The sequence below is a fragment of the Habropoda laboriosa genome, unplaced genomic scaffold (genome assembly GCF_001263275.1).
Source record: "Habropoda laboriosa isolate 0110345459 unplaced genomic scaffold, ASM126327v1 scaffold5, whole genome shotgun sequence".
Classification (NCBI taxonomy): domain Eukaryota; kingdom Metazoa; phylum Arthropoda; class Insecta; order Hymenoptera; family Apidae; genus Habropoda; species Habropoda laboriosa.
Genome location: NW_017100161.1, coordinates 56,033 through 66,143, shown reverse-complemented (window position 1 = coordinate 66,143; position 10,111 = coordinate 56,033). Strand labels below are relative to the sequence as shown.

Here is a 10,111-nt window from a genome sequence, read left to right as displayed (position 1 = left end):
ATTTAACGGGAGAATTCCAGCAATTTTCACGCGCAAAAATTCGCCCCTCTCGCAGTTCCTTATTCAAACTGACCTGAAAATTCCAACTGACGGGGCGTTGTTGTTCTTTGACACACGGTTTATATCGTTGCTCGAGGCAACACAAACAACGTGTCACGTGAACCACACATGAATGATTCAGACGCGACGTGTATATCGCGCCTAAAAGGCGCGAACACAGCTTCGTTACTACAATGAGCCGGTAATTACAGTTATAATGGTGCGTGAATTAAAGTTGTGCAGCGTGTGCACCTTAAATATCATTAAGCGATTCATGAGGCGAAAACCTGACGAGCATCGTTGCGAATGAGGCTGCAACCGGCTTTCGAACACACCGTAAAACCAGCATTTTAAATACCAGGCTAGAATTCCAATGGAATTAAGTGGTCAAAGAAGATACCAACGTAATAGGGGATACTATAATATTAACGAAGGTACAGGAGTTTAAAAAGAAAAATGAACAGGCTGCTGTATTTAAAGAGCGAAGCAAGTGCATCTGATTCTGCACTGAAGAAATATTTATTTAAGAGGAAATCAAGATTTAAATGTTAATATTCACCGTTTCAAAAATATTCGACCAAGCCCAGCTTGTGAAAATAACAACACTTTAATATACGCAATATACAGTTTTTCTGCAACGCTTGCCCATCGAATTTGATACGCGACTATGATACGGTGATACAAAGCGTTGCATCGTTGCGTATCAAAATTAATCACATTTTGATACGCAACGATGCAACGTTTTCCCGTCAAAATTGATACGCAACGGTGATACGAAGCGTTGCTTTTGATACGCAACGATGCAACGCTTGCCCGTCAAATTTGATACGCAACGGTGACGCGATACCTTTATACACTTTCGAGGCTTGAAAATTCTCGTGTAAAAAGGACGCGAAGAATGAAAATACTGTCGAAGCAAGTTTACAAAAAGCAAGTGTATCTACCTCGCGATATGCTTCGCCTTACATAATTCTAATCGCCGATGTGGCTGCACGTAATTGTTTCTGACAGATAACAGCGTGTCAAAGAATGCACGATTCCGAGGCTAACGGGAAATATAACGTTGAACGTAAAAAGTATAAAGCTAGACAGCCTGATGTATCTGCCAAAGCTTGCGACATCATTTCGCGTAAACGTAGACTCATGCCAACGCGTACTTTCGCGAAAATTAGCGTGAATCCGTTCAATTTCTATTATAAAGATACAAACTGTTCAACGTTTGTCTACTCTACGAAGTTTGATTTACAGAAATGCATTCGTCAAGCGTAATAAATCTACGTAATAATATCATTCCGTTATTCAAGCTTCACATTCCTTCCTTTCGCTAATTTAGTGCCGCACAACAAATTCAATCACATCTCAATTTTGCATTGCACAATTAAACTTACGAATCACAGCGTTCTTCACCGGTCACGAAAGGGTTGAAGGTGCCAAAAATACAGAGCAAGCACACTTTGCCAGATTAATAACAAAAAAGAACGTCAGCTACAGAAGCAACTTAATTCAAAAAAAGAAGAGCAATTCTTTCTTTCCCGATGTTCGTCATCGCAGAATGAACCCTTTAAATTCGAATCGCGTCGCGCTTCGTGCAAGAAAGTCCACGAGGCGCCGTTTGCTCGCTAGCAACAAAGTCATCGAAAGGAGGAAGTGCAAGATGAGTGAAAGGCCTGTGAAATTCACCAGCTGCACAGTGATATATCGTGGTTCGATGTACGGAGCGATCAGAGCTTCGAAAAACGAACAGAACCAACGATATTGATAACACATTGTGGCGTAAGGAGAGCGAAGCGCGACGACGAAAGGAGGAAGTGGTCTTTCCGTCGGTGAAAGGGTGAAATTAAAAGAACGTTCAACGGTGAAACATCGTACGGGACCAAGTGTAACGAGACGAACAGATTTTTCGCGGAGAAAAGAATTTAATCGAAGCAGATACAAGCGAGCGATCAACGAACAATGTTGCTCGACGTTACGAGGGGGGATTATCTTGGGAAAAATTTGCGACAAAGAAAGGAGGAAGTGCCGGGACGAGTGAAAGGCGTGATTGGAAAATTCAGTGGCTCGGAGATTACAGCTTCGACGCTCGATGCACGTGCGCGTCGTATCGCGTCGCGTCACGTAACGACGCTATCTTGATTCGCTCTACCAGCAGGAACGAACGCGATTCGAGAGCGTTGGTCAATCGGAGAAACGTGGAAATTGTCGGCTAGATGGGCTATTTCAAGTCTGTTGAATTTGTGCATTATAATAATCACCGTTATTATTGCTACAAACGAGATGAAGTCCCATTAGTGGACCAAGAAAGTAGCATTTTTGTACTGTGTACCAAAGTTTCTTCAACTCTCAGTTCTACAATTTATTGCGATGGAATGAAACACGGTAAAAAGAACAGCAAGTAGGATTAATTTTGATACGCGACGACGCAACGCCTCGTAGCACCGTATCAGAGTCGCGTATCAATTTTGACGAGCAAGCGTTGCATCGCCGTATCAATTTTGACGAGCAAGCGTTGCATCGTTGCGTATCAAAATGTTGTTAATTTTGATACGCGACGACGCAACGCCTCGTAGCACCGTATCAAAGTCGCGTATCAATTTTGACGAGCAAGCGTTGCATCGTTGCGTATCAAAATGTTGTTAATTTTGATACGCGACGACGCAACGTTTTGTATCACCGTATCAAAGTCGCGTATCGATAATAATAATTGATAATATTGCTGTATTGCAATATTTAGTCAGATTACTGATACAAAGAAAACGGTAATATTTTGATCGAATGCTGTAATCGGTAAAATGGAGGAAACTTCGTCACGGAGAATAAATCAACGTGGACAAGCGTCATTTCGTATTCAAATGAACGGTGTGATTTATACTAACATCGTTCAAATTGACGTCAGAACAAAGAAGAATTGATCGATTACAAGTGCAGTAATATTTTATCACAAAAGCAAGAATTATCAAAGGCAATTTTCAATGCAGCAGACAAAACTCTAAGAACGCACTAAAATAAAATGACAATTCAATTAGCAAATAAATCGAAAAAAATAAATATTCCAAATTTTCATTCGACATTTCGACCGCTCTCTGCTATCTCCTAGACAAATAAGCCGAAAACCGCGCAAATGAATAAATAAAAAATACACCTGACAAATGGTCTGGATGAAAAAATCATTTCCACCGTTCCCCGACACGAGAACGCGGTACGAAGCTTTTGTCGACGCGGATCGGAAGTCCGAAGTCTTAGCGTGGAGATTGTCCCGGGGATTAAGCCAGTGTCACAGCATGTAACCTTCAAACAACAATGGAAACACGAGAGCTCCAACGGGGAAAATTAAATACCGAAACAAGAGTAATGCGATTTCGCGACGACTACGACGAAGACTACGACGACAGGCTGCGGCGGCGAAGGCGTAAAAGTGCATCGCAGGATTATGCTAACGTAGAAAAACAGCCTGTTGCACTCTCTCTCTCGTCGCGCACAAATCGCTCATGTCGTGTTGTCGTTGTTAACCTAGGTCGTCGTCGTCGTCGTCGTTGTATCCGAAACCGCACGGTGGTATTCTCCAACGCGTTCATTTCGCAATCGTTCTAACAATACGCCCATCGAACGTACCGCGTGTCGAGCCGGACACAGATAGAGAGAGAATCAAGTCGACTAAATTCGTTTCACGACCAAGCCATCATTCGAAATCGCAATAGTTTCGTGTGACGAATTCCAAAGGGTACCTATACACACGCGCGCGCTCTCTGCGTTTCGAAAATCGTGGAATTCGATCGCGATCTGAGCAAGCACAAGTGTTACGCGAGTAGTGTGATCGATAAACAACCTGTTGACTACGTAATCAAACGAGCCATCGTGCCAAATGCAGCCACGGCGTTTATGCGTGTCAACGTTAACGAGAATTCGCTTGACATTCCATGGTAACACCGAGTCACTTCGATCGAACCAACGACACAAATTAAATAATCTTATCTGTACGCGGCGAGAGCTGGTGCATGGCCAAGATTAAAAAGCGACGTCGACGTCGTCGACGACGACTTTTTCGTGTGTATTCTCTATTGTGCGTTCGAGGTTGGCCTCCTACAGCTGGATAATTTATGGAGAACGTATGTATATTACTTAACGCGGAATTACTTTGCTGGTACGTAAAATACACGGGCACAGAGAGAGAAAGAGAGAGAGAGAGAGAGAGAGGGAGGAGCAGAGAGATAGTAGGAAGAGAAGGAGAACGTAAAACGAATAAAGAAGCCTTACAGAGGTAATTTAACGTTGCATAATGGCATCGATTTGTTGAAAGCAAAGTGATACTAAACGAAGATTGTGCGAGTAACACGAGCATGATATCGATACTATTACAATATTACAGTGTAGTGTGCAACGAGAACATTTTTTGTTTATTCACCGCTAAGAATAGAACAATTGTCAGAAATTTGTATATATAGTTACGCTCGTTGATATCCGGTCACTCTTTGGAACGCTGTAACCTTTTTAAAATTTCACCAAATGACTCGAGTTTTGTTTTTTTAATTAGAAAGATTAGTACACTGGATGACGTGTATAACAAATTTTGAAAAAATTGTAAGGGTCACTTTTTGCATTTTTTTTTAGCTGAGCTTGTTGGGAAAATTTAATAAATACGTATGTCAATTGTATACGTGCTGAAAATTTTTGTAATCTAGTAAACTAATCCTAAATTCTGAAAAAATTAAAAAAAAATTCAAGTTGTTTGGTCCAATTTGAAAAAAGTTAGACCGTTCTAAAGAGTGGCCGGGTCTTAATGAGCGTGACTGTAACGCGATTAAACATTTCATTTTCGATACGATTAGACAATTAGAGATACGACGATGCATCATTATCTAGTTACGTGAATTCGTCATTTCGAAGTTAATAAAACGGGGGGACATGCAGCGTAGAACGCAACGGGGAAGTGAGTGCAGCTCGAGCAGCACTCGACATTTTACTGCGTGCTACTCTTTGTTCCAGCTGAAAGTAGCGTTTATTGCGCCAAGGACGTACGTACACTTTCACGTTAGGCCGAATATAGAACTCATTGCTTGGTTCGCGGAACTCGCGAGAGGTAAAGATGAAAACCGTATGCATTAGTCGCGAATGCACGAGAAAATCTATTTGGAACTTTCGCGTTTCGGTAACTGTGTCGAATTTTGCTTTCTCGTCGTTTCACATCTACAATTCTGTCGCTATTAATGGGTATTTTATTTCAAATTTTTTTTAATTTTTTGTGTCTTTTAGAATGTGCAATACTTCGAACTTCTTTCGATTTTTTGAATCGAAGACATTTTCCCGCGCTTCGAACGAATCGTTCGAAATAGAAAAATGATCAGCGTACGTCGACAGATATTTTATTTCTCATTTATCTAACTTTTTCTGATAATATTTTGTGTATCTCAGAATGTACGATAATTCGGAATTTTTTCGATGTTTCGAATCGAAGATATTTTCCCGCGCTTCGAACGAATCGTTCGAAATAGAAAAATGGCGGAGCGTACGTCGCGCGATAATTCGTTCGAGTGCACTTTCCGATTCGAGAGTATCCGAGAAACGCCAACGCAACATGCCAGAGCCAGGTATTCCATGACAAATGTTACACAATCGATGCGAATTCCTATGCCTTGTTTCTTGTAAATTTTCTCACCAGGATGGATGACGAACGCGGCACGTTATTTTAAGAGATATTAAATATGAAAATTTCGAAAGCTACAAGGCGTGTACGATGTTTCAAAATTCAATCTAAATGTCTGCCGATTTTTTGCTCGAAATTGTCCACGACCACGTCGTCGTCGTCTCTGGATTCGTATAATTTAGTTTGAGTTGCGAATTCATCATCGATTATACATTTCGAATTTGTTATTTTTAAACTTACAAAAAAGATTCCACTATAGTTGATGATTTATGGGATGACGAAATCTTTTCTGCCCTGATTCAATTACCTTATTCAAACATGTCGTTCTCCTATGTAAATGTTGATTTTGACGTTAATCTAGTGACCCGTTTATATACGACGCGACGTTACTTTATTTAGACAGATTAACCGTGCGATTCGAATCACTCGATCATTAACGTCGTTAACGACCACTTCGTTAGCGGCTGCTGCAAAATTCGCGATCGAATTACACACGAAAATGTTAATAATTAATCTATATTTAAACGAAGTATCATTTGAGTACTACACGCACAGAGAGAATAACGAACGTTCCGAGCCAACGCCAACAGAAAGATCGAAATAATTAATCGCGCAAAGATCAGCGTTGAAAAATTTCTAACCTTAATCTACCGGTCGAATTTCGTGTATTCAGCCAGTTTAACCGACCAGCATATCCTCTTTATTCGTTTTTAAATATTTCCCTTCCTTCCTGTTATTACCATGTTATGCTCGTGCGCGATTAATTAAACGCACAACCTGTTATTCGACGCTGAATTATTCAGAAACCGGATTCCATAATTATTTGGGACATCGAACACAAATTACAAATGATGAACACGCGGTCACATGCAACGAAAATTAAAAAAAAAGAAACAGAAGGAAAAATATAATATCGCGCGCACAACCTTGTTGCTTATGGATGTATAGTACGTACGTATATGCAGGGAACAAACAACGCGATGAACAGGATGCGATAAAGCCTAACGGACAGGATAATAATCGATCCTGCTGTTGCGACGAAGATTCTAATCGGCCCGCGTCTCGCAGGATTCCATGTGTAATTACGTTTAACGGATGAATTACACCCACTAGCGAGGCTTTGCGCTTCCGAGAACAGCGAACGAGTTCTTGACCTTGATCAATTTGAAAATTCAACAAACACCGTAACCGTGCACAATCCCGAACTAAATGGAGTCATTTTCTGATCGACGATGCCTATTCGCCATGTTCTTTGTTTCGATAGAATCGAATTAGATTACGTCGACTGTAACTTCGATTTTGCGTATGCCATCTATACGTAGAATTAGAAGTTATTTCGTTTCATGTTTCTTCTTCGTGGCGAAGAATGTATAGGTTAGTATTTTTCAAAGTTACGGTTATGATGTAGTCGATGTGATTCGTAACAACGATATATAGCTCACCGAAGAGAACAAGTTTCGTAATAGTATGGTGAAAGACGCACGTACACACACGCGCACACAGAACACGGGTATATATAATACCGAGGTAAATATTTACACGAAACCGCGAAAAGCCGAGTGTATCATTCGACCCCGGTACAAGTGAGTCGTCGACACTCCCTGTTTCTATCCCTGCTGAAAGACGAACAGCGAGAAAAAAGGCACGAAGTGAAGAGAAAAAAAAGACCTATCTACGGTCGTGGCGAAAGGAAGAAAAGGACTGAGGAAAGGTCGCGCGCCTGCGCGTACAATATACGTTCTGGAAAGAGCGCGACTGTTCGTATATCCGTGTTCACGGACATATACGGCTGTTTTCGAAACACGGTCGGTAAGGTAGACGTCGATGGAAGAATCAGTCAGAGAGAGAAAAAAAGAGCGGGACGCTTTCAAAATTTCTACGGCTTGGCGAGGACGCCGAGGGCACGCCGCCGTCGAAATACCGCCAACGACGCAATTTTTTAGAATCGTTTATTGCGCGGGAAAACGAGCTTCATTATCGATAGTTTTTCGCTACGAATATTGGTTATCCGGTAATCGAGACAGGTTAGGTCGCGTTTGAAACGTATCGGCGGATCGCGCGATCGAACAAGTTCGAACAAGTTTGAACACGTTCGAACGGTTTTCGTAGGCTACCATATGGAGGTAGGTATGCAGCATACGGCGTACGTGTATTCTAATTAGAAAAGTACTTACATCTTGTAAGAGCCTCTCCGCGTTGTCGTCGGGACGCAGTGACACAGCACGTCTTACCGATGTTCACCGTTGACGAGGAGGCACCGCTAACATGTATCCGATCGGAACGTTCTTCCCGTCCACTTAGGCGATTGCGTGGATGCGACGCGGCTCTCTGATTACTCTCGCATATGCTCTCGTCGTCCGGCACCACACGTGACGTTTTTAACCGGCGACGACGTACCGACGTTAAAAGACAGGAATACGTGGGTTCGTGGAGTTTCTCGCGTTTAGTTTATCACGCTCGACCGTATCATACACACTGTGTGGATCGTCACCAACAGACGCGTCCGTTCGTTCGAATATTTGAAACGAGGATGATCACCAAGAAAAAAAAGCAAGAACCACCCTCTCTGTTCGATGGACGAGACGTGGCTGCCCGTCGTCGTTGACGGGCAGACGGACGAACGAAAAGGTTGTGAACGAATTAAAATCGGAAGTTCCTTTTCCTGATCGATTCCCCGATCCTCCAAGATCACCGTTGTCGTAAACGACGCTTCGTCGTTTGCCCTTCGCGGCCAGAGATGGTAAACACACAAGAAAGTCGAGGGACCGATACGCAATGGTATATTAAACCGTGTTTTCGACCTTTGACGGAGCGCGAAGAAAAACTCTCGGATACAACGTCGGCTTACACGTCGACGATAACACAATTCGCCGCGGCGAACCAATTGACACTGACAGCCGCGTTCAACTCGACCGCGCACGCACTCTACCTTCCCCCACTCTTCTCACCTTCCCTCTTACTATAGATACTTTACCCCCACTATACCCGAACCCCCGTTCTATCCACCGTCGCTCGGTAAACGTCATCCGCGCTGCTCTTCCCTTCGAGTGTTTCCACGCGCTCCTGACTCACACATGATTCGACTTGATTTTGACGTATGCACACGCCGCGTTACTGTGCGTAACGAAAAGCCCGAAGAACGCCGGCCGGCAGAGCGACAGTTTACATAAGCGTTTCGCCGTGTTATTTTTACGATCACGGAGCCGCGCAACGAATCTCTTCGTGCCGATGACGCCTTCAATCGCTATCTTTTTCATCCAGCGGTACAAACACCTAACCAACCGCTGGGTCGCCTCAAATGTCACGCGTCACAGACATGATTGTTTCAGCTAAATGTTATATCAACTTTTCACTCGTAAATCCTTTTCACGGCATCCTGCGTTCCTATTACATATGTAAGTATATAAATTCATTTACACTCCCCATTTCTATCGTCACAAATGATTCACCCTATCCAACGATAGAGGCGCTTCGCACAGGGCTTTCAACCGGTATGCTACGTCGTACCGAGTGTGTGTCGCTCGCGCTACGACCGTTTTATAAATTGCACAATTCTTATCTGGCCGTGGTTGTCGCCACGGTTACGTAACAGAACGAAGCCGCGCGCGATCTCGCCCCGATAAAACCGACCCCGTAGAACGAGCTAGCTGCTTCTGCGTGTCTCCGTTTTTAGCCCCGCGAAAAATTCACACGATATATATTTTCCGTTCGAGCGGGAAGAGCCGGTTTCCGGTGCGCTGTGTGGTATGCGCGCGCGTACACGTACTTATACACACCAGCAGAGAAACATTTCTTGCGGCTTCTAGAACCGGCTATGTCGCGGTTCTATAGACAGCTTATAGCAAACCATGAAGCGCGATCGTTCTCCTACGATCAGCTGAATTATTTCCTCATCGACGATGAAACTTTTTCAACAGTTGTCGCCCTACTTTACTCTACCAAGAGAATTCTCTACAAAGCAGCTGTTATCCGCCACTTCCGCCGTTAAATACCGTTCGCGTAGAAATCCAACGGGCGACGCGGAAAAAGGAAGACGATAATTGATGCAATTAAAAGGCAACATGGCGACTAACACGTTCCCGGTGTGCTCTTCGCGTAGGAATGTTGCTCCGGGCAGGAGGAATTGGACCGGCGACAGGTGTGCGTATACGTTCTAATTGCCGCGGTACACTTCGCGATTTTTCGACTGAACGCCGGTTTTTCGTGATATTCGCGCGCGATAAACGCGCCTCGCGGTATCAGCTGCCGTTTATCGCCGCTCGACCTACGCGCGATCTCTGTCATTTTTCTATCGCATTGCAGAGGAGAAAAGGGGGGAGTTGTGCCGCGTTCGATTAACTGAAACGGAAATTCAGGCGAAATCGACGTGTCTTAAATTGCCCGTTGCGAGAAGCGATTTTTTTGCAATTTTGTATCATTGGAGATTTATTTATT

The 10,111-nt window shown here is 43.4% G+C and overlaps 1 protein-coding gene across 2 annotated transcripts in view; it reads right to left on the bottom strand.

Annotated features, from left to right (window-relative positions):
* LOC108577996 (protein FAM46C) overlaps positions 1-10,111 on the bottom strand; it is a 129,067-nt gene that overhangs the window by 78,809 nt on the left and 40,147 nt on the right. The window contains exon 1 of one of the 2 annotated variants that reach the window (XM_017941255.1): positions 7,852-8,472. The exons of the other annotated variant lie outside the window; for it this stretch is intronic. The gene's annotated coding sequence lies outside the window, so the exon portion shown is untranslated. Of the gene's footprint in view, positions 1-7,851; positions 8,473-10,111 lie in introns of those variants that run through there. 2 annotated transcript variants of the gene reach the window in all.